At 41.5% G+C, this 24,472-nt stretch overlaps 1 long non-coding RNA gene across 1 annotated transcript; it reads right to left on the bottom strand.

Annotated features, from left to right (window-relative positions):
* Positions 1-17,008: 17,008 nt before the first annotated feature.
* On the bottom strand, positions 17,009-21,834 carry LOC147446101 (uncharacterized). Its single transcript, XR_015189925.1, has 4 exons — positions 21,700-21,834; positions 17,483-17,574; positions 17,313-17,373; positions 17,009-17,225 (listed from the first exon to the last, which is right to left on the bottom strand). It is a non-coding gene; the product is annotated as an uncharacterized LOC147446101 (long non-coding RNA).
* Positions 21,835-24,472: the final 2,638 nt, after the last annotated feature.

The following is a 24,472-nucleotide window of genomic DNA, read 5'->3' as shown; positions in this document are numbered from 1 at the left end:
GCCCGTAGACAATAAGGATACTGCGGGGAGAGATGTACCTGTAGCAAAGAGAACCTAAAATTTATAGAGAGGATGAATTACTAAGAGTGAGAGAGATAGATTTGGTTAAGGAGATAATATTAGATATATATATATGTTGGATTAGAGATGAAAAAGAAAACAACAAGAAATCAAGAAAACATCAATGTAGAACACATCTTACTTGACAAACCCTTATATATATATATATATATATATATATTGGATTAGAGATGAAAAAGAAAACAACAAGAAATCAAGAAAACATCAATGTAGAACACATCTTACTTGACAAACCCTTTGGCACCATTATTGATGGAGAGAGAAGAAGAGTGGATAATTCCACTTTGATTGATACACCAAGTGCAAGACCTTCTTTGATTAGAGTTGATCTTCCAAGGTTAGCTTGTTACAAGAATGGCTAGTCTCCCTCTAGGAGAAAGTGTAGGCTTGGGCTTATGTTAATGGCTAAGTACAATTAGGCATTACTACTCACTCCCTCAAGAATTCCTCTCATCAATGGCTTGAATGCTTGAGTTCTTTCCAAGGAAGAAGAGGTCCCCTTTTATAGGTGAAGGGAACCCACAAGGGTTTACACAAGAAGAGAGGAGCCAGTGTGAACAGGAATTGGAAAAGTTGGAAATGAGCTGTCCCTGCATGATGTGGGCAGACTGGGGTCCAGTATTTTGATCATATCTCCTCAACCGTGGCTCCAAATAAAAAAGTAAAAATATGGGCAAAAACTTCAGCTCATTAGCTACGATTTTCATTTTAAAATCATTTTCCAATTCGGATTGGAACCTTGTGTAAAAAATTCATCAAAATAGGGTCCATTTCTGGCAACAAAAGTCTTCCCGTGGTCCCCTTAGCCTAGATTTGCATTTAATTCCAAAGGACACCTCATGCCATATGAAAGCATGACATTGCTCCTTGAAAAAATTTTGTAATCATGCTTGTAATAATGCATTAAAATAAGTGTATCTTTGAAATCATGCCACCTAGTGTCCCACTAGGATATGATTCCCTCATAGTAGCTATTTAAAAAGAAATATAAGAAAAATATGAAAAATACATAGAATATATATATATTGGAGTTTATCCTAGATATAGGATCTAGCTAGGGTGTGAGATGATAATGAGATAGTAGAAAAAAAGAATCAATGCTTTTTGCCCCAAGTTAAAGAGGCGGAGCTATTGATGCTTTTCCCATAGTATTTTCTGATGGTAAAGTAAGAATAGGTTACCCTTGAGAAAAATAATAGGATGAGATAGAAAGCTTATTATTATACTTAAATATGCATATGTACATTATAGGAAAGATAATTATGTATCTAAAAAATTACAAGATAACTCTTGTAGCATGCGTTCCCACTATGTACATGTCACAGCACGACAGCGCTGTCACCCTGCCTCTCCATGCCATTGCCCTCTTCCCTTCACACTTCAACCATGTTTTAATAATATGGGTGGCAATTTCATGGGCGGCCATTTTCCCAAACCCCCTTGGGCAGCCATATTTTGATTGGCTTGGGTAGTCATTCGAGCTTTGGGCAGCCATAGTGTCTCATCGGGTGGGCGGCCCTGGCCCCAATGGGCGGCCATGCCCTCAACGGCTCTTGGTGGCCAATTAAGCACACAATCGGCACCACACTTGGCATGCTCATTGACCAAGGCATCGCCTATCACGACATCTTCAGAGTAGGCCTCCGCTGACAATATCATAGTGAATTTTGTTGTCCAACATCTCAAATAATGCCACATGACTTTAAGATGCAGGTATAGGTGATTGCATTCTCCTGAAGGCATTCCGTTCCCATTCGGTTAGAACTTCAATGAGCTTCTTTTCCATAACCTTATCAACATCCAGTAGCCCCTTAATGACAATATCGTTTCAAATTTCATTGCTCATATCAGTGTCTTGAATAATGCCAAAATTTCATCCAGCTCAGCAGTGCCGGCATTTGACACGGTCTCAAGCCGTATTATCTTATCAACCCGAGCTCTGTCTGATAAGCCCTTAATTCTTGTAGGCTTCTCAAACTGCATAGAACGTATACAAACCCTGTTAAGCTCTAAAATTCCCATATGGCACACTGACCTAGGCCATCAACCTGACACGGAACTTGCCCCAAGGGAAACTTAAACTGGTAATAACTTGGCAACCAAATCTCCAATTGCTGATCTAAAAAGATTGACACGCTCCACAAAGTGAGCACTTCAAGCCCATGCATTCATACCAACTTTAACCCTTCATCAGCAGTTATCCGATCCGGTATGGATCGGCATCAACTCAAACTTCAAGCTGAGAAGCTCGTAGAGCACCTCAAGCCCTACAATTCTACCCCATAAACTTCCATTTTTAGTCACCTCAAACATACCTACTTTTAGCATAAAAAACATAAGTTCTGGCCCCTTAAAGCCGCATCTGGCATACATTTAGCATTAAACTTGGCGTGTTAACAAGGCCTGATCACGGCTCAATAAATGTGTAGGCTTCAAAGAAGCTTAGATTGCATCCCTTTGATCTTTTTCCCATCATGAAAGCGGAGAGGCACGACACCGTATGTTGTACTTCATGTTTATGACAATGCAGCATATAAATTATGTGAGCTCGATGGCACTAAGCTTAAAGTGACTTCTGTAGGGAAAAGGATCAAACTGTTCACAAACAAGAAGGTGAGTTTAATTTCTAGGATCAAATCTTAGATCGTCAGCCAAGGGATGATGATGATATGTATGCATCAGATGATGTGTCTGAGGAATCTTTTGATGATGCAAATTATAAGGGAAGACAATTGGCACATGCCGGAGGATGTGCAGGTTCAGAGGGGGTGGATGTCATGCCGCTCCACTTCCATGATGGAAAAAAGGGCCAGGAGATGCAAGTTTAGCTTCTTTGAAGTCCATATATTTATTGAGCACTGACTAGGCCTTGATAACAAGCAAGATTTGATTCTAAGTGTATGCCAGATACGGCTTCAAGGGGCCATAACCTATGTCTTTTATGCTAAAATTGGGTATGTTTGTGGTCATTAAAAAATGAATTTTATGGTTTAAAATTGTAGTGCTCAAGGTGCTCTACGGGCCTGTCTTTACAGCTCGTCAATTGGAGCTATGATGAAGAAGTTATGCCAGGTTGAAGTTGGGATTGATTGCAGATCCGTATCAGATTGGGAAACTGCAGATGAAGGATCAGGGCTGTAGTGAATGCTTGCGCCTGAAATGCTCATTTTTTGGAGCACATCGTTCTTTTCAGATTGGCAATCAAAGCTTTGCTTGCCAAGATATTGATAGTTTAAGCTTCCCCGGGGCCCAGTTCTGTACCGATTTGGTCACCTCGATGAGTGTGCCAACTGGGAGTTTTTGGATTTTGACCAGGTTCTAGAATGTGGTGCATGTAATAGGGAAGTTAGCGGTCAAAGATAATCTTGATCGGAATTTTCTCTCATGCAGTGCATTGAAAGCGGGGTATACTGCCAACAACACTATGGAAGTTGATATGTATGCCTAATGTGGTGATTGGCAGTTCTTGGATGGCAATAATGGAGCTCAATGACAATGCTTTAGCGAGTATCTATGCCTGGGGTGACGCACTTCGAAGAATGTTGATTGCAAGATATGCCCAACTAAGATGTGGCAAAGAACCATTGGTGCTTTTCTAAGGGAAGCTCTTTCGCCAAATCCAATCACCTATACTTGCATCTTGAAGGACGTGTATGATGTTGTGCTAGCTAGGCAAAGCCTTGGGTGACATGTGAACCAGGTAGGCACTAAGGCTGCCCGAATTAAAGTCAAAGGAGGGATGCCCAAGAGAAAGGGTTGTTGGCCACCCATGGGATGGCCGCCTACTTAATTAAAACAAGGTTGAAGTGTGAAGGGAAATAGAAAAGGGGCATGGCAATGGATCAGGCATTGAGCAACGAATGGGTGGGGGGAAAGAGAAGTTCGTGGTGCTATGATGCTCGGATGTACAGATCAAGAAGAGGAAGTTGGTGAGCATAGGATGGCGCCCCTATCCGGCATCATTGGAGGCCAATTTGGTGGAAATATGGGTCTATGAGCTTCCAAGCTATATCATAAGTTCATTTATGCAAAATTTGGGGCTATAAGCTTCCAAGCTATATCGTAAGTAAGACAAGTTCCTCAGAGTGGTTACTTCATTTTGAAGCAGTTTAGCCCTTGTACACATAAAACCCTTAGCCTAGGTATAAAAGGCAACTTTGTAAGGTTTTGAAGGACAAGTTGTATTATCATTAAAAAGGATATAAGGTTTCTCTATACATTGGTGTAGGCAAACCTAATCCAAACTGGAAAGTGGTCTATGCCAAGCGAAGGTTGCAGACAGGAGCAGTGCTGAAGGCTAGAGCAGACATGGAATCTCTGGGCAGACTAGTGGTAGCGAGAATGTATGCTTTGTGTGTCTTTCTAGGCAAGAAAGGCTTCAAAAAGGATCTAGATGGGAATATAGTAGGTGAAGGTGCTTGAAGTACCAAGTCAGTGGTCTAGAATGAAGAGTTCGAGGTGGTCTAAAAGCCTGTCCAGACGGCTCGTCAATCGGAGCCCTCATGTGCAAGATATTACAATTTGAAGTTAGAAGGTTTAGCAAACTTGGGACAGATAGGGCAGCTGGGGACAGGTGGCCACAGTAGATGTGAGAAAATAAAGTTGTAGTGCTTGAGTTATGGAGCATGCACGTCTTCTTGGATTGATAATCAAAGCTCTAGATTGCAAGTTATGGCCAGTTGAAGTTTTGTAGGGGGCCAGTTATGGGCAAGGTTGATCGCATTGGAAATCGTGCCATTTGGCATTTTTCAGGCCTCAATAGGGTTCTAGAGGGAAGTATGTGTTGTGTGAAGACAGCAAGAACTGACGGTTTGTTAATTGGGCTCCAGGGCGGTGAGATATGCTGAGCTCAAGGCGGGTGTAAATGCAGAGAAATGATGCTATATAATTTTTACCCTTTTTTGCGGCCCCGTATTGCAGACTTGGGAATCTTGAGATGCGGCATCCAGACTTTGTGGCTTGGGGAGTCGACCTCAAAGCGGTACATGGGAGCATGGGGAAGCTAGGCCCAACAAAGGGAATGTATGAGGGTTTTTTTGGAAATTTTGAGAGCCTTCGAAGGCTTTATGACCCTAGAGGCACCACATGGTGATTGAATAAGCCCATATGTGGGTTCCTTATGGATGACCGCAAGGTATATATCATGCGGGTGTGAGCCCTCTTGAAGTGTACAAGGGAGTGAGAGTGAGCTCCCCCGGTGGGATTCACCATGGAAAACTTATTGCACCACGTAAGTGCAAGGGAGGGGGGTTTTTTTACAAGTTACATAAGCGTATAAGCTAGGGGCAGGCCCCCATTAAATTATCTCCCAAGCTTAAAAACAAGGGAGGGGGTATCATTTTTTTTTTTTGGGGGGCGGGGGGGGAGTGAGAAAAGGAAAAAATGAGAGGAAGTTTTTGTGTTTCAAAATCATGGCTTCCCAACGTGGGGTGTCCACTTTGAAATATGTAAGATAGCACGTGCGTTCAGTGGAAGTGTATTAAAATTGCTAAAGTCTTACATAATTTATTTTACATTAGGGGCATAAATCATCAATAGATGTAAATTTATTGAAGGGGTTTTTAAAATCCAAAACATCAAGAAGTATGAACATATTTGTTTATGCTCACCCACCTAATAGAGCTGCATTGCTTTACCTACTATACATATAAAGAAATATTTGATGGCATACACGATCCTTACCTCAACACCCAGTGTCGGGCCAGTGCCTTTGTCAATTTGTGATAAGGACCAAGAGATTTTATCTCCCTATGATTAAGATTGTATCCCTCATGCGAATTCTGTCATCTTGTGAAGGTCTTGCATAAGGCCACATGTCTTCAAGTTGCAAGCATAAGTGATTGGATGTGGTGAAAGGTCATCCTTTCACCTTCGGTTAAAACCACCTAGGGTTTCCTTGCCAATGGCCATAACCATGTTGTACATTGTAGTAAGTTTTATTTCAATGTTTCTACACCCTCTATTGGGTATTGATGATGTAGTAGGGATGCCATAGTGTGTAGTCAATAATATGCATGATGAAGCTGATGGTTAAAATGTTCACCATTATGGCATCATATAGGACTACGTGTACCTCTTGAGCACTTTGTGTCGCAGTAACATCAAGCATAAAGGATAGCATATGTCTTATAATCTAATTCAGATCTTTTATGAAAGCTATCAAGAGAAGGCCGATCGCTGCTCCCTCAAACTATATTTTCTTCTTCATATATAGACCACGTGGCTGTAGAACACACATGCCTGATGGTCATAAGTGTAAGTTTCCCTAATTATTAGTGCATTGCCTTCATGTGTACTTAAGGTACTGATAATGAGCATGTTCACTTGTTGTGGGGATAAACACTATGCTCACTCCACCTACTTAGCCGTGTGGGAACATATCCTAGAACTCTCTAGAAGTTTACCTTCAAGCCTATATAACAAGGCTCTCTCAAGGCGCATGTATTTCAAGCTTTTTCATTCTAGTAATTCAAGGTTGCTTTCTTCCCGTCTAAAGAGTTATTCTCTCTCATCCACACACACACACACACAAGTATGAATGCTTCACATGAATATCCACCCTAAATCTCCCAACAACTGGTATCAGAGCCTTGATTGGTCCTTGGGGTCAATATCTAACCATTTAGGCTAGTGTGTGTGTTCTCTCACCTCCCTCTACCTCTCTCTAGAAGCCTCCACGAGTTTTTCCCTTACTTTTAGGAGTTTTTGGCTGCCCACTCACTTGTCCACCTACTCCCTTGACTTTTGGGCTCATCACCCCTCAAATCAAGCAAAAGGTGGCTACTCTCTTGCCGAGTATACCCTCCCAAACTCGTGGGCTGTTGTATCTCCCTCTTTCACCTTCTTCCTGTACATGTTGACATCCTCAATAATATCACCCTTCTCTGCACTCAGCTTTGCATTCACATCCAAGGGAATAGAAATTGGCTTACAATCAGCCATACCATACTTTGACAACATGTCCAAAGCATACTGTCTCTGTGATAGCCATACACCCTCTGGAGTCCTGATCACCTCAATGCCAAGAAAGTAGCGCAACTCGCCTAAATCTTTCATTTCAAACTCCTGTTTGAGAAGACCCTTCACATGGTCAATCTCCATAGCATTGTCACCAACAATAATAAGGTCATCTACATATATGGTAATAACCACAATCCCCACATCACTCTCACGTACATAGAGTGAATGATCAGCATGAGCTCTCCTAAAACCAATACTGACAAGATACTTGGAAATCCTGTCATACCATGCTCTAGAGCCCTGCTTCAAACCATACAAAGCTTTGAGAAGTCTGCATACATAATCTCGGTAACCTGGATCAACATAACCATGTGGCTAATCCATATACACTTCCTCTTGCAACTCACCATTCAAGAAGGCATTCTTTACATCCATTTGATGCATAATCCATCCTCTAGATGCAGCCACTGCTATGACAGCTCTCACAGTCGTCATCTTTGCCACTGGAGCAAAGGTCTCCTCATAGTCTATGCCATACGTCTGTGCATAACCCTTTGCGACCAGCCTTGCCTTGTGACGCTCAATGTTACCATCAGCCTTATGCTTGGTTTTATACACCCATTTACAGCCAATAGCTTTCTTGCCACTTGGCAATGGCACCAACTCCCATGTGTCGTTTGCTTCCAATGCAGCCATCTCTTCATTCATTGCATCATCCCAATGCACATTTCCAACTGCATCCTCAAAACATGTGGGCTCCACATCCTGTATCACCTTAGCCATGTAGGCTTGGTGATGCGCTAGATACCCATCATAAGTCAATTTTTGAACTGGATTTCTGACTCTATTAGATCTGCGCGGTCCTGGGTCACTCCTTTGCCCTCTAGCATCTTCTTGTACTTTCCTTACACCAGGTGTCCTGACAGCCGAAATTCCAAATTCCTCATCAAGACTTTGTTCAGAACCATCTGAATCCATGTCTACATGTGAAAAACCTGATGATGCATCAGCCATAAAGGGAGGTTCATCAACCTTTTCCTTTCCTTTTCGTGATACATTCCCTGTACCTGTTGGTGGAGTAACCTGCGTACGTAGTCTACCATTCCATGGTTTCTCAATAGAGCCACGAGAAGAGGACTCTTGTGGTCCACTCAAAACCTGTGACTGTGGCCTCACATTTTGTACAACCACATCATCTTTTACATCAGCCCCAATAGTGCCATGTCCATTACTGTACCAGCTGCTCATCTCATCAAAGACTACATCTCTGCTCACGCATAATTCTCGTGTAGTAGGATTGTAGCACCTGTATCCCTTTTGTTCAATGGAATATCCCACAAGAGTACATTTCTCTGCTTTAGGATCCAATTTCCTACGCAACTCATCTGGTACATGCACGTAAGCTATGCAGCCAAACACTTTCAAGTGTGCCAAATCAAGCTTTGTACCTGTAAACTTTTCCTCAGGTGTTACATCATGCACCGCAGCTATAGGTGTCCTATTCATAATGTACACAATTGTATTTACGGCTTCAGCCCAGAAATGATGAGGCATGTTCTTCTCATTCATCAATGCACGTGCAACCTCAGCAATGTGCCTGTTTTTCCTTTCTGCGACCCCATTCTGTTGTGGAGTATATCTGCATGTAAACTGCCTGCGTATACCATGCATTCGCAGAAAATCTGAAAAATCATTGGAGAAGTAATCTCCCCCTCCATCTGACCTCAATGTCTTGATTTGCATATCTGTCTCCTTTTCAATCATGACTTTGAAGTCTTGAAAGTGACCAAACACTTCACTTTTGTTACGCATGAAGTAGACCCATACTTTCCTTGTATGGTCATCAATGAAAGAGACATAATACTTTCCTTACTCAAGTGGCTTTTTAAATACATTGCGCTCATGTGGAAATGAGCCCTTTGACTGTTTTCCAAACTGGCATGCTGCACACACTTTATGCATACCATCCACCTTGAATTTGGGCAAACCTTTTACAATCTGTTTTGATTGCATGCTGCGCAATCTCTGCTCATTGACATGGCCAATGCGTTTGTGCCAAATGTCAACATCAGCCACAACAGCTGTGCCCTGTGCAAATAATGCAGCTTTTACCTCAGGCATGTCTACATTCAGCGTAAACATTCTGCCCACACATTTGCCCTCTGTGATCAGCTTACAGCCATTTGGGAAATCTTCTACATAACAGCCATTTACGGGGAAAAAAGAGGAACCATTCACTTTGCAGGATGGTTATCTTCTCCATGGCAATAGGCTATGTGTTACCCACTCCCTTCTTGAGAAATTCATGTATGAATCCCATGCTCCTCCCTATGCGGGGCATAGAGGCATTCAACCTACTCTTCAAGGAGTAGAGACATACTTTTATTGGCCTACCATGAAAGTGGACATACAAGAGTATGTCTCAAAATGTGTAGTATGCCAAAAGACCAAGTATGATAAAGGAAAGCAACCCGGATTACTACAGCCATTACCAATTCCTAATTCACCATGGAAGAGTATATCCATGGATTTTATCTTTGGATTACCAAAATCTATCCATAGGAATACGGGAATATGGACAGTAGTCTACAGGTTTAGCAAGCGAGCACACTTTATCCCTGTCAAGAAGACTATTAAGGCACACCAAATGGCAATTGTCTTCATATCACAAATTTTCAAACACCATGGATTTCCAACGTCCATCGTGTCAGATAGAGATCCTAGAATGACCAGTAATTTTTGGAAAGGTCTCTTTGAAAATCTAGGTACAAGATTGAATTTCTCTTCGGCCTATCACCCACAAACGGTTGGCCAAAGTGAGATAGCCAAACTTACGATTCTTGATCTACTAAAGACCTATGTCACAGAAGTAGATCAACGCTCACAATGGAAAAAGTACTTACCTCTTGTAGAGTATGCGTATAATAATACTATCCATACTTCTACGAGAAAAACACATTTTGAAATCATAGAAGGAAGACCTAAAAGTCCATTGCTACTCAAAGTACATGGGAAGATCTTCGTTGCCGATGAGTATAGCCGTGACCTGCAAACATATTTTCAAAAGATTAAGGAGGCTATATCCATCTCCCAACTAAGGCAAAAAGCTGCTGCTGACAAGCACAGAAGGGTCTTAACGTTCAAAGAAAATGATTGGCTCTTACTTAAGTTTCCTAAGGCTCGATTGAGACAAACGACGAGCAAAAACCATACGGGCCATCAAAAGTATTATGCTAAACTAGCAAAAAGATACTATGGTCCTTTTCAAATTTTGAAGCCAATCAATGAGGTAGCTTATCAACTCAAGTTACCTAACCATTGTCTCATACACAATGCTTTTCATGTGAGGCTACTCAAGCCCTACAAAGGAGAACCTCCAAATGAACCAATTATTGAAGACCCTCCCGAAATCGAAGATCAAGAAGAGGTACTACAACCCGAAGCTATTCTTCGGCATGAAGAAAAGGTACTACGACATGGTAAGATTATCCGATGGTATCTTTTAAGTTCAAAAATTATCCTTTTGAAGATGCTAGATGGATAGTATGAACCTTGTCAACGCTTACAATGCTACATTAGAGTAACCAAATGTACATGTTTCTTTCAAATGATTAATGTTTTTGTCTTATAAGACTAATTCTCTCTTTATTGTGCACAAATTTAAGTAGTATACATACTAAGAATCATGTTTGGGATGACGACGCCTCTCAAACACCATGTAGAATTTGTCACTCTACTTGGGAGGATGAAATGGACTAAAGAGCGGGTATGCTTGCGACAGCTATGTCTCCCAAGTACCAAATGGATTAGTCATCCATCTTGGAATGATGTCGTAGGGTAAAAAGGGATCCTCTACCTGCTAAGACAAATTGACTAATGGCTATGAATTTATCTCTTTTACCTCATAGTCGAGGACGACTATGATTTCAAAAGAGAGGAAATGTCATCAAATATCTAATATCTAACCAACCCAAATGATTTTCTCATATTAAACTGATCATTTAATATGGGATAATAAACGGAAACAAGGGTTAGAATATAGACATGTGCTTAGGGATCTATCTCAACACGAGGCCAATGGTAAAGGGGCCCAAATGAGAGATGGTCTGCCAAAGAGCAAGGTTAATTAATGAAGCTTAAAAGACCTTAAGGTTAGCTTCATTAAATACCTCCAATGGTTAGTGTTAAAAGTTCTTTTGACCTTAAGCAAGCTAGGGTTGCGCTTGAGGTGAGAACCTTAGGCAAGCTAGGGCTGTGCTTGAGGCCAGGGGCGGTAACTTTTTAGAATGTGTATGCTATCACGTGAGTTAACCGGAGAGGATTATTAAAAGATCAAAATGTATCAAAATGTATACATACAGAGGGGGGTGGGGGTTTTTTAAATAGGTACGTAGTGTAAATATAGTACGTATATTGAGGTATTATTAATATCCTCTTGAACGCACGTGATATAGGAAGCTTTTGATAAGTGACTGCCCCGTGGCTTGAGGTGGGAACCCGATATAAACTTAGGAAAGCTAGAGCTGTGATTGAGGTGGGAACCCGACCTAAACTTAGGCAAGCTAGGACTGTGCTTAAGGTGGGAACTCCACCTAAGGTGCTTGTCATGCTTCATGACTAAGGTACTTGAGATACTTGTCACATTTAATGAGGAAGTTGCTTGAGAAGCTTCCTATGCATGGGGGGTAAGATGCTTGAGTCAAAAGGAAAACCTACTCACTTAATGAGGAAGTTGCTTGAGAAACTTCCTATGCATAAAAATCTCAAAGTTAGGGAAATTCTAAAAGAGCACATGAGACACATGTCAGACTCTCACTAAGCTTAACCACATGGATGCTTGAATGCTATTGGTTGGGCTAAAGAGGTGTCCAATGAGCTTTTACTTCCACCTAACAAATATCTAGATATTTTCAAGCTCTCTCTCTCTCTCTCTCTCTCTCTCTAAGAGGTAAGGAGGACACTTGTCAAAAGACTACCCATATGCTTGACTGCATGCTGGATGTGATTGGCTAAGGGGAGAGGGGTCCAATGAGCTTGTAGCAAGTAGAATTTTTGCCCAAAGCAAGAAAGGGGGGTGCTAGGGGGATATACACCATCACACACACTCATTGGAGACACCATTCTCACTTGGTGAAAGTTGAGGAACACCACATCCTTCTCCAAGCTTGTGACAATGAAAGCCTACACCAACACTCTTGGCTATGGAATGCAAATCCAACCAAGAGTCGTGCTTCAATGCTTAAGCTTGTCATCTTCTCCATCTCCATTACTACGCTATTATGTATGCTAACGAGAAAAGTAAGGATAAGAGAGGAACTACTTCTTTCACCTATGGCATGTTTCTTCTTCCTCTTCCCTATCCTCATTCCCCGCTAGCTCTCTCCACCTTTGAAGGTGTTTGAGGCCTTGGGACTGAGGCTTGGGATAGTTAATGCTTTCTTCAAGTTTATGTTATGTTATGTTTGTGATGCATGAAGCTTTCCATCTTCATTGCATCACCAAGGTCACAAGGAACACAAAGATTGTATTGTACCAAGTCTCTCTTGATGGGAGAAACTATAATACAAATGCCTATTGGAGGGGGGACAGGCTCCATATGAATCCGGTCCTCAACTATTGTCATGTTCTCTAAACTCTCTCTCTCTCTTGCAAAAGTATTGTTCATGCCAAGTTAACTATGTACCATGTTATGTTGCTACCATCAATTAAGTTCACCCGCTATGCTCACAAAGTAATCTCTTAAAAGTGCTTCACCTACTTTCCTAATTCCGCTACTCTCAAAGTTCATAGGCCATTTCCATTACAGCCAACAGCACTATGGTAGTTGATATGTATGCCTAATGTGGTGATTGGCAGTGCTTGGATGGCAATAATGGAGCTCGACGACAATGCTTTAACGGATATCTATGCCTGGGGTGACACTTCGGAGAATGTTGATTGCAAGATATGCCCAACTAAGATGTGGCAAAGAACCGTTGGTAGTTTTCTAAGGGAAGGTCTTTTGCCAAATGCAATCACCTATACTTGCATCTTGAAGGACGTATATGATTCTGTGCTAGCTAGGCAAAGCCTTGGGTGACATGTGAACCAAGTGGGAGCCCTAAGGCTGCCCGAATTAAATTCAAAGGAGGGACGCCCAAGAGAAAGGGCTGTTGGCCACATGGGATTGCTGCCTACTTAATTAAAACAAGGTTGAAGTGTGAAGGGAAATGGAAAAGGGGCATGACAATGGATCAGGCATTGAGCAACAAGTGGGTGGGGGGAAAGAGAAGTTTGTAGTTGGTGCTATGATGCTCGGATGTATACGAGCAAGAAGAGGAAGTTGGTCAGCACAGGATGGTGCCCCTATCCAGAATCATTGGCGGCCAATTTGGTGGAAATATGTGTCTATGATCTTCCAAGCTATATCATAAGTTCATTTATGCAAATTTTGGGGCTATGAGCTTCCAAGCTATATCGTAAGTTAGACAAGTTCCTCATAGTGGTTACTTCATTTTGAAGCAGTTTAGCCCTTGTACACATAAAACCCTTAGCCTGGGTATAAAAGGCAACTTTGTAAGGTTTTGAAGGACAAGTTATATTATCATTAAAAAGGATATAAGGTTTCTCTGTACATTGGTTCAGGAAAAGCTGGTCCAAACTCAAAAGTGGTCTATGCCAAGCGAAGGCTGCAGACAGGAGCAATGCAGAAGGCTAGAGCAGACATGGAATCTCTAGGCAGACTAGTGGTAGCGGGAATGTATGCTTTGTGTGGCTTTCTCTGCAAAAAGGCCTTCAAAAAGAATCTAGATGGGATAGCAGATAAAGGTGCTTGAAGTGCCAAGTCAGTTGTCTAGAATGAATTTTCCGAGGTGCTCTAGAAGTCGGTCCAGACGGCTCGTCAATCGGATCCCTCATGTGCAAGATATTACTGTTGAAAGTCAGAAGGTTTAGTAGAGCTGGGATGGATAGGGCAGCTGGGGACAGGTGGCCAGAGTAGATGTGAGAAAATAAATTTGTAATGCTTGAATTATGGAGCATGCACGTCTTCTCGGATTGATAATCAAAGCTCTAGATTGCAAGTTATGGCCAGTTGAAGTTTTGCAGAGGGGGGCAGTTATGAGCCAGGTTGATCGCATTGAAAATCGTGCCATTTTCAAATTTTTAGGCCTCAATAGGGTTCTAGAGGGAAGTATGTGTTGTGTAAAGACAGCAAGAATTGACGGTTTGTTAATTGCGTTCCAGGGAGGTGAGATATGCCAATCTCAAGGCGGGTGTAAATGCAGAGAAATGATGTCAGATGATTTTTACCCTTTTTTGCGGCCCCGTATTGAGGACTTGGGAATCTTGAGATGCGGCAACAACCTGGGATTCCAAGTCAGCACAATGAAATTGCGGCCAGGCTTTGTGGATTGGGGAGCCGACCTCAAAGCGGTACATGGGAGCCTGGGGAAGCTAGGCCCAACAAAAAGAATGTAGGAGGGTTTTTTGGAAATTTTGAGAGCCTTCGGAGGCTTTATGACCCTAGAGCCACCACATGGCAATTGAATAAGCCCATATGTGGGTTCCTTATGGATGACCACAAGGTATATATCCTGGGGGTGTGAGCCCTCTTGAAAGTGTACAAGGGAGTGAGAGTGAGCTCCCCCCGGGGGATTCACTCTATATACAAAATGGGATGCCACCTGTGAGCGGATAACTTTGATAAAACCCCTCTATACGACTCGTATTAGGAAATGTGTCCCCCCTTTCTATGGTTATATGAAAATCAATGAAGAAAACTATCATACTCCTATCTTACATATAAAATTTAAGTCTAACCCTCCGAACCGCTTTAACCCGATCAAATAAGTTGAGAGAAGGAGACAAAAAGAGATCAATGTATGATACGACTATCGATAAGTACATCTCCGTAGCAAGTGTTCACTCTCAATGAATAGTGGATTGGATCCACAACAAGCTTAAGCAATTTTGAACATTACAGCTTGCTATTCTTTGTGCGGACCTCCAATTTTGACGATCTTTTCTTTCAATATCACCTTGTTGAAGACCATGCTCCACAACCTTGAAAGTTTGATATAAAAGAGCTACATGATTTAAAGTAGCCACGTCTTGGCCAAGGACTAATCTTCTAGATGCATTATCAAGAGGATTAATCAATTTCTTTCCATTGTGAATGAAATCTGAATCATCCAAACCAGAAATAGACCCATCAATCTCAACGAAAGCCATGAAAGGCCAAGATTGCCATGACATTGAGAATCTATTGCCAGAGATTATGTATAATCCTCTAGCATAAGCTTTCTTCGCCTCAAGCCTCCATCAGAAGCATGGCCAATTAAGGGACCCACAATGCTTCTCACAAATTTATTCCAATAGAGGGAGATTCCCATCCATTGTTCTTTGATAAACAAATAATCAAACTTGTTGCATGTCAATTGAACTAAAACAACCAACTTTGTCAAGCAATCAATCAAGGGATTTGCTATGAAGACTCTTGCATAATGTGCAATCACATTATTTTGAAAAGAGTCAATAATCACGTTGTAATTACCCTCATATTTTTGACAATTTCTCATACTCTCATATATAGACAAATTCTCATATTTACCTGAGATGATTTTGGATACTTAGTTGGCTTACCTTTGTGCAAGTTGTCTCCAACTTAATATAGCTTTGATTATTTAAGGTATACCTAAAATGTTTTTTTTCATACCTAAAATGGTATTCCTTACAAGCTTTGTAATTCACCTAAAGATAATCTTGGATATTTAGTTGGATTATTTTGGTCGATATGTAGCTAGAGCACCTTTTCCTTAACTTAATATAGCTGTTGGTATTGAGTGCCTACCTTACTCTTTAACTTGGCTTTCTCGTTGTGGATAGCTAATGGGCAAAATGGATGTCCTTGTTAAAATTAGCACATGTAGTTATGGCTACCCATTTGGGCCGTAAGCTGGGACGCAGATTCTGCTTAAGGTATTTATACACATGCCTTTTGAAGCCTGTGCATGCACAACCTACTGGTACAGAGCGTCTGTGCATACAATATCTCAAGCTCGCACGCCTACTCTCAGACCTACATACACTGCAAGCCAGTACATACACACACACACACCCACACACACACACACACACACACACACTCGAGATATCATCACTATCTTCTACAAAGCACACTTCTCAACCTGGTGTTACCCGTTGGTATTCGTTGTGAAAGAAAATTGACTCCGTTACGTGCATTCACATATTGGAAAATGGCCGTTGCTTTGAATCAACAGGTAGGTGTTTACCTACCGGGATTAATTGGAAAGTGTTTTACTATGTGCCTCAGATAAGTAAACACACACACACACACATAGTGGTTTCCATAGCTATCTGACTCGCAACTCATTAAACCAGCTGGCAAGAAATGTCGACCAAATTCCCTTAATTTATATACTGCGTTGCTCTTGGGAATATTGTGATGCTAGATCTTCTCGCAGTCCGTGAGAAAATGTTCGTAAAAATAAAGCTTGTTCTTCATCTTTTTGAATCCCAGTGGACAAGTGATTTTGAAGAGACATTTTGTAAGTATTTCTTTCCTTAGGTACACTAGTCAAAATATTTTTAATCTGCTATCCATGTATAAAAAGCAATATATAAGTATAGGTATCCATTGATTTGAACTAGCAACCAAAGAACAATAAAAAAATAGTACAAAATTAGAATATTAGCATCATTCCATGCCATCGATTTTTTTTCTACTTAGGTTCCAGCAGCTTGGTTATGATCTATCAAGTCTCACTTGATTTGGATATGATTTGACCAACAAACAATCATTTTCTCTATTTCAGTGACAACCTAGAAAAAACTATTAATTTCTACAAAATTTAATCATGGCAAAATTAAAAAAGAGGCCGAAGAAGTACGAATGGCTGTTTGTTGAAAAAAAAGACACAAACAAGTAGCATGCTTTGTACTTGAGGAACCATGAGCATTTTTTTCACTTGTATTATTTACAATCTTATTGATCGACATTCTACTGTTTTTGGGCGATAATTTTTGCCAAACATTCAAACTTCAGGCCCACTTCATGCTTCAAGCCAAATTAATAAACAAGAAAGCAAAAAATAAGTCTTTGTTACTAAGGGTGCAAATTAGCTAGAACAAACACGGGTAACGTCCTCTCATTTTGTCGCATGTACAATCCAAGATGAAGTCAACTACCACAAAGACTACATGTTAAAAGCTTGAAAGCTATGAAAACTTTAAAAATGAAGCCAAATCCTGAGTGAGGAACGAGCCCTCACCTCTTATGTTGCTAACATTTTGCGAGAAGCTATCAACATTTTGATGGTCGAGAACAAATACCTACATAACCAAACAAACATCATTTTATTACCTTGTATACAACAAATTCTTCTCAAATTGCATAAACAACTTAAATAACATTTGCAAACACAACAACAACCGCAGCAACCTTTGACTTATATAGGTCGCGTTGTTTCCGTGGAAGGTAAGAGCCAAGCAGCATTGGGGCCTATGATGCAGGCAATGTTGAGGAAAGGAGTCCTGTTAGTTTTGAAAGAAGCTTTAAAGTGAGTACAACACATAGCAAACGATCAACGCAACATAATGTGACATCAAAGGAGGCCTCTCCCACTTTCAAGATCACAAGGCACCAACTACAGAAGGATAAGGAAGAGCTAGTGAGCCTAGAGACGATGTGGAGAAGGGGGATGTTTGATACTACGATACTTGATGGGAATCTTTCCATTATGGTTGATGAGAGCCAAGGACAGTATGAGAGTGTTGCTATTGCTTTCTCAAGGATCCTGCAGATAGACGATGCCCTTAATTCTCTGGGTGCCGATGGGGTCCAATTTCTTATTGCATGTATCATTGAGAGCTATGTTGCTCTTACGGATTGGGACGCATTGGAGCTACAAACTTTGCGATTTCAGCATGCAAGTAAGGCTTATGCAGGGGCTTTGAAAATAGTTGGACATGACATGAATTCTATACATTCATTCGATTGCTTTGACATTGGAGATGTACAAGGAGCTTGGGGTCCTAGTATCACCTCAGAGTTACAAGGAGGTGATTGATACAATAATGAAGTTTGTAGCCATGTCTATAAATGTATCACACATGAATTAATAAAAAAATCTTCAACCTAAAGCGTCTTCTCTCTCTCTCTCTCTCTCTCTCTCTCTCTCTCTCTCTCTCTATATATATATATATATATATATATATATATATATATATATATATATATATATATATATATATATATATATATATATATGTATGTATGTATGTATGTATGTATGTATGTATGTATGTATGTATGTATATATATATATATATATATATATATATATGTATATGTATATATATATATATATATACATACATATGTGTATGTGTGTGTGTGTGTGTGTGTTGGTGTGCCACCATCTCTCTCTGTCTATGGTGTTCATCACACTTCAACCTGGTATCATCGACCTCTTTCCTGGAAGCCTGACGCGCCCACTTCCCTGCTCACAATGCTCCTTTCCCTTTCACCTAGCTTTCTGCACATGCTGATCTTGAGCACCACCCTTCTCTTTGGAATGAATTAACATTATTATAATAAAATTATTCCGCTAAAGCTCCTCCTTGGCGACGGTTTCCACATTCCCAATTCTCGTGTGTGACGATGTCTCTCTTCTTCTCAAGCGACGACAACTTGATGCAGTGGATCAATGATCAATTCACCGAAGCTAACCTCTAAACTCCTCTTTTTATACTTCAAACACTTCCATAATTTTTTGCACTTGTAGCACGTCCATACTTGGAAATGCCCACTCGTAGGCTATCCAAGGACAAACCTTCCTACTCTAAGGCTACTCGTCATTAGGCAACATAATAACATACATACAACAATATGGCCTCTAATGTCAATAAAGACTACACCACACACAAGATCGATCATCTCACAAATACAAACTACCGAACATGGTCCATTCGTGTGCACATGCTTTTAGTGCGCTTTGAGTTATGGCCTTATGTGTATGGCACAGTACTATGTCCCGTCCCTGTGTATGCTATTCATGCCAGACCCAATGACCCACCTACAAATGAAGCCGATATAACTACTTGGCAAAAAGCAAACTCTAAGGCTATGGCTGACATTTTACTAAGTATAGGCGATCGACAAGTAGAGTTAGTACACCATCTCTCTACATCTAAGGAAATTTGGGAGAGACTAAAATTACTCTACGAGCACTCTGACATTGCCTCACAAGTGTCTGCCCATCGATGCTTAATAAATTTATCCCTACTAGATGGTTCTCCTGTACCTAACTTCTTAGAAGAATGGAAAGCTCTTTTAAATGAGACCACCACTATGGGTCTCAATTTCACTGACTCTCAAGTAGTAACTATGCTCTTGAGTGCCTTACCTTCATCATGGAATTCTTTTGTTACTACCCAAGGTAGCATTTCCAATCTAACTCTTCCCATGCTTATTGATCGTATCTTGCAAGAAGATCAAATGCGTAGAAATTGTGACCATTCAATTAGAACCATTAGCAATACTAGCCCACTCGTAATGTATGCAAAAAGTTCCATAATACCTTCACCTTCCCCAGAAAGAAGAAACACCTGGCGAGATCGTGCTTCAACTTCACGATCTTCAAGAAGTCCATCGCCCTCACCCCAACCGAGGAATATTACATGCACATATTGTTTTAAGCTAGGACATTATAAGGAAGATTGCTGGAAGCGTGCTTATGACAAGCAAAAATCTTGGGAAAATGCTTCAACAGAATCACACTTTGCAAAGGGAGGGGGGGAAAGAGGATGTATTTGATAATGAAAATGATAACTGTGATCTTCATTCGCAAAATGCTACTAATTGTTTGTGCTCCTTGAAAGGTGTTCAACAAAGCGTGGATGAAAGGGGATGACAAGAGCATATCGAAAGATCCACTGTCAGGCAAATATACAAAAGAAGAAGCCTATGATTGTCAGTAGCATTCAAGTGAAAATTTTTAATCTAATTTTCCCTTCAGGAGAGGGTAAATATTGAAAATAATAATTTATTATTGATTATAAGGCATCTGGCATCGAAACGGTGCTGCAAGCCATGTCTATAAATGTAATTAATAAAAAAGTCTTCAACCTAAAGCGTCATCTCCCTCTCTCTCTCTCTCTCTCTCTCTCTCTCTCTCTCTCTATGAGGTTTTAACACCCTTCATAACACTTCAACAGCCATGCCGTTGCCGACCTTGGTGCAGACCTCAAATCTGCCAAAATGCCACCACCGTTGTGCTCCAAGATGTCGCCGCCAACCCTGATACTAAATCCCTTGCTGTGGGTAAATCCACAAGGAGCAAGCTGCCCCTTGCAGACGATGCCTTCCTTGGGAACCAGGCTTCTGCAGGTCAAATCGATGATCCTGGCTCACATTGGTGGTGCATTACTTCACTGCGCAGCCCTCACCTCCACATCTCCATGGCCTCAACACTGGGCCTCTTAGCACGATCAGCAACCTCAACAACAATTCTCTTCAAAAGTTCCAAGTTGCAGCCAATGCTGCTGTTTCTATTAGCACCAAATGTCCCCTCGCTGGCAGTCATCCTGCTGTTGATGAAGCATTCCAATGTTTAGTTGTAGATTCTCAGCTTGCGCCCACCCTCGATCAAATTTGCTATCTTGTTGCATGTATGTGTCCAGACATCTGCTTTGCTGCTGATCAGCTTTCCTGCTTCATGCATAACCCAGGCGCGTCTCACATTCAATCTCTCAAGCGCCTGTTGCACTATTTATAGGAATCTCAACCAATTGAGTTCTCGACTCATCCTATTGCTCATACCCATCTCCCTTTCCCTTGGCTTCCTTGATCGAGTCTTTTTCTATTGAGCCCCTCCACCAAACCAACAGACAGGTCACTCATACTCCCTTGTGTCCTTTTCCTTTGACGAGAGCCTCTTCTACTACCACCTTTGACCCTGGTGGCCCCACCTACAAGAGCCCTATCTTGCAATATTCAAAGCTGGAACTAATCCTCAGATATTTGTGCACCTTATCTTCATTTCGACAAAAGGATATTTCATGTTTTCATTTCGCTTGCTGGGGTCCAAACTCATGAAATCACTCAGGCAGTGGACCTGATGGAGTCCTTCAAAGCTCGACCTCTGATGGCTGTGCCTAGTTTAGGTGCCAATGTGTTCAAGTGGGGATCCATCAATTGGGCAGAAGAGAGAGCTAAAACTCTACCGAGTGGCTGAGCCATGCATGGCCTCATTGCATTTTGTGTTGTATCTGCCACTCACCATGTAGCCAAGTAGGTTAAACCGAGAGAGAGAGAGAGAGAGAGAGAGAGAGAGAGAGAGAGTTCGCCACAAACGCCTAGGCACAACACAAAGAAAAAAATTGCTCCAGGTGTACCCTATTCCGTTGCTTATCTACGTACCCTATTCTGTTGCTTATTGACGCTTGATAAAGCTCAGCTTTCCTCACATCATTAGAGCAGAAATCTATGGCGGATTGGTCTCTACATGCTTAAGCTCAGGCCAAACGCAAAAAAAAATAAAAATGGAAGGTGCATGTCTGTGTTGCAGGTGGAGAATTCCGTTTCATGTTCTTTTGGCAGGTGGACGTTTCTAGTTCAGAATTTAGAAACGTTTCGTGCAACACAGGTGCATGTACCTCAAATCTCCTAGCGTTGCAGTCAAGCTTCCTCGTCGAGCTCCTCTACTTTGGCTGTTCTGCATTCCTCGATGCCTCTGCCTCTGCCTCTGCCTCTCTCTCTCTCTCTCTCTCTCTCAATAGAGCATGTTCAACTCACTCGCCATTTTTTGGGGGCATCTACTATTGAATTCTCATGCAACTTTGGAACTTGAGCTCTTAGACTTACATCACACACGGACACGGACACACGGACATGGACATAGTGCACATTGAAACGGATTTAGTAGTGTGAATATCCCAATACTCACTTGATTATTGGCAACAACTCCTCCATGACCACCTCAACATGTTGTAAGATGCCTCTTTGAGAGCTTGCCTACTTGCTTTGGTTTACGTTAAATGTCGTCCAGCTTATAATCATGGCCAAGCACTCGTAGTTGATTGCCAATAAAATGCAAGCGACTGCAGGCTGGTTGACCAAAAGCGTCAAAGCGCTTTCGATGAGCAGCCTTCGATGTAGTATGTTTATGGCTAATGAGTGACTCTCGATGCTCCAAAATTATGGTGATAAGAGTCACAATGGAGAGCCATTTTTTGTTAAATGGAGGGGGAGAAAAAGAGAGAGATAGATATTTTTTGTCTGCCTTCACCATGCCTTGAGGGTACTGTCGAGGTTAAGCACGTCAGAAATCGGACCCAAAGTGCATTCTCACATGCGCTCCATAGCCCCGCCATACAATCGCATGCACAAGTAAAACCCTAGCTGGGTTCACTTCACACTCAAATGAACACTAATGCCCGTATCACACTATCACACTAGGGTGCTCATCCCCTATTACAGTGTTGCATAGCCAAGAGCTACCACCATTCGAAGCCTATCAAAATGCTTCGTGCATTTTACTTTTTGAAGGTTGGCTCATGAAAAGATCGTCGGGCTTGCTGGGTCGCCCCTCCAAGCAACAAACTTTCACTACTACCTTGTCAATTTAGCACACGCCATCTCAACACAGTCGTGGTATATATGCTTGCCCCAGTGTGACAGGGGCTGAAACTAAAGTCAATAGTCCAAAAATACCTCTATCCCGCCAACAAACTTTGAAAGTTACCTCTAACATTGAAATTTCAAATTTGGCTCTAAAATTTAAATTTGCATGCAGGTGGGAATTTGGAAAAGAGAGCAGCTCTCATCGAGGAGGACGGTGCTTAGACGGGAATCAAAAACTGCATCTTTGCATTTGTATGTAACAATAAGTGTGAGCCTTGAGGAAGCTAGCATAGGGAATGTTTAGAGCAATGCACGATAGCAAGGATGAAGCCCTAGTCTAGTCCAATAAGTGTGAGCCTTGAGGAAGCTAGCATAGGGAATGTTTAGAGCAATGCACGATAGCAGGGATGAAGCCCTAGTCTAGTCCAATGGAGATGTGATGGGTTAGCAATTTTTTGGCCACTACACTAACACCATTATCTTCATATGGGAGAAACAACATCTCTTTTATTGCCAAAAAGACTGGCTCAACATCGGAGCTCCTTACTAGCTCCTCTACCTTACTTGTGCCTTATTTCTAAAAGCGGTCATGCAATTTGCCACGTCACTTGCAAAAAAAATGAACATTTCACAAAGGCCTCCGCGTGGCAGGCCAAAAAGATTGGAAACGCCATCGATGAGGGCGCACATGAGGGAACAAAGCAGAGGGCAACATGCCACATTTTCCCAAAAAAAAACAACAATCGCTTTGAGCCCACACAAGATGGAGGGAAGACACCTACTTATGTGTTCTTTTAAAAAGGGACCATGCCACATAGAGAAAGACCAAACTCGAGCAAATCCTCAGCCCCCCCCCCCCCCCCCACTACCACCACCACAACAAATGGCAACCAACTAGTTCGCTTTACAAGTTCCTCATTCATCAGTGATTGATTGTCGCCATCACCCATTAGTAGTGACATGTTGCTGAAAGAATGTTTTTCCGCCTTTTGCTACTACAAAGCCCGAAAATGCCTAAACTACATGACAATATGCCATATTGGACATAGATCCAAGCATACCCATGTCCCTCTCCATACCTACCCACGTTTAAAGAAAACAATTATGGGCATGACCAATGCATATAGATCAATGGCATTGACATTACAAGTGTTGGGATATTTAGGGTGGATACTCATGTGAAGCATTCATACTTGTGTGTGTGTGTGTGGATGAGACAGAATAACTCTTTAGACAAGAAGAAAGCAACCTTGAATTACTAGAATGAAAAAGCTTGAAATACATGCTTGAGAGAGCCTTGTTATATAGGCTTGAAGATGAAATTCTAGAGAGTTCTAGGATATGTTCCCACACGGCTAAGTAGGTGGAGTGAGCATAGTGTTTATCCCCACAAATCCCCCCTAAAACACGTGCTTCTACCACCTAAGGTTCACAATGGAAAGAGGATGAGGTACATAATGGTTCTCATATGGATACAACGTTATGTCCTTCATTACAATCATAAGGGATTCATCACTTAATGATCATTGATGGTTCTCAATTGGATTCATCATCATGTCACAAGCGGTTCACACAAAGAAAGTACTATAACCTTCACATGGATTCAACAAAGGGGTAAATAAGTTAGCAATTCCTCTTCAAAGTATGTCATCACCACTTTCATGAAAGTATGTTTTCTTACCCTTTCTGGGGCTGTCCTTAGCATGAACTTTATTAGAAAAAGAGGAGCTAGAAGAAGTGGATGCACGAGGAGAAGAAGTAGTTGAAATAAAATGTAGCTCATCATCCGTGAGAGTGCCGTTGTCG

This window comes from Adiantum capillus-veneris, chromosome 12 (assembly GCF_014529385.1).
Source record: "Adiantum capillus-veneris isolate H3 chromosome 12, ASM1452938v2, whole genome shotgun sequence".
Taxonomy (NCBI): domain Eukaryota; kingdom Viridiplantae; phylum Streptophyta; class Polypodiopsida; order Polypodiales; family Pteridaceae; genus Adiantum; species Adiantum capillus-veneris.
Note: the sequence above shows the minus strand (reverse complement) of the source record. Positions and strands in the feature narration are given on the sequence as shown.